This window comes from Hyaena hyaena, unplaced genomic scaffold (assembly GCF_003009895.1).
Source record: "Hyaena hyaena isolate Hyena2069 unplaced genomic scaffold, ASM300989v1 scaffold_396, whole genome shotgun sequence".
Lineage (NCBI taxonomy): Eukaryota > Metazoa > Chordata > Mammalia > Carnivora > Hyaenidae > Hyaena > Hyaena hyaena.
The window spans coordinates 230,911-232,042 of NW_024081027.1; positions in this window are offsets into that span (position 1 = coordinate 230,911).

Genomic DNA, 1,132 nt, shown 5'->3' on the forward strand with positions numbered 1-1,132 from the left:
CCCCTCCCCCACCATGCTCGTTCTCTGTCTTGGAGGTTTTCAAAAGGCGAACTTTATGGTTTGGGAGACGATCTCGATGTCCAATAAGCGGCCCTGAAGTATGATTTGCCTCATGAGCCTTTGGGATCTATCACACGGCATCACAGTAATACTCTATTATAAGCAGCCAGCTTGCTAAGAGACTAGAACGAACTTACTTCGGCCACAAGAAGAAAGGACAATTATGCGAACCTAAGAAAGGCGCTAATTAGGCTGCAAAGGCAATGGTCAGACAACATATAAATGTACCAAATCAACACGTGGGCACCTTAAATTCACACAATGTTACGTATCAAACATACGTCCATTTATTGTCTTTATTTACTTAGTTATTTATTTTGAGAGAGAGCACGTGAGCATGAGTGAAGGAAGGGCAGAGAGAGAGAGAAAGAGAGAGAGAATCCCAAGCAGGATCCGCGCTGTCAGCACAGAGCCTAATGCGGGGCTCAGACTCATGAACTGTGAGATCATGACCTGAGCCGAAATCAAGAGTCCAACGCTTAACCCGCTGAGCCACCCAGGTGTCCCAAACATACATCAGTTTTAAAAAGAAACATATTCTCCCTCTCTCTCTCTTTCTCTCTCTGGCCTTCTCCCACTCATGATCTCTCTCTCTCTCTCAAAAATAAAGTTTAAAAAATCATTTAAAAAAGGGGGGACACCTGGGTGGCTCAGTTGGTTGAATGTCAGATTTTGGCTCAGGTCATGATCTCACAGTTTGTGGGATCAAGCCCCACGTCGGGCTTTGTGCTGACAGCTCAGAGCCTGAAGCCTCCTTCTGATTCTATGTCTCCCTCTCTCTCTCTTTCTCTCTCTCTGGCCTTCTCCCACCCGTGATCTTTCTCTCTCTCAAAAATAAATTAAAAAAAAACATAAAAAATAAACATATTCACTTTGATTACTGAGGTTTGGGGTACCCCTTAAATTTTGCTCAGAGGAGCGCCTCACTTACCTTGCCCTCATCCCAGCCTCGTGGTTGGAGGCACCAGGCTGTGTCAAGGGGCTAAGACTCTGCCTGTTTGCTGGCGTGAGGTTGGCCCAGGAAGGAGAGGCCGGAAGATCAGGCTCCTCAAGACCACGGCCGCAGGGCCTG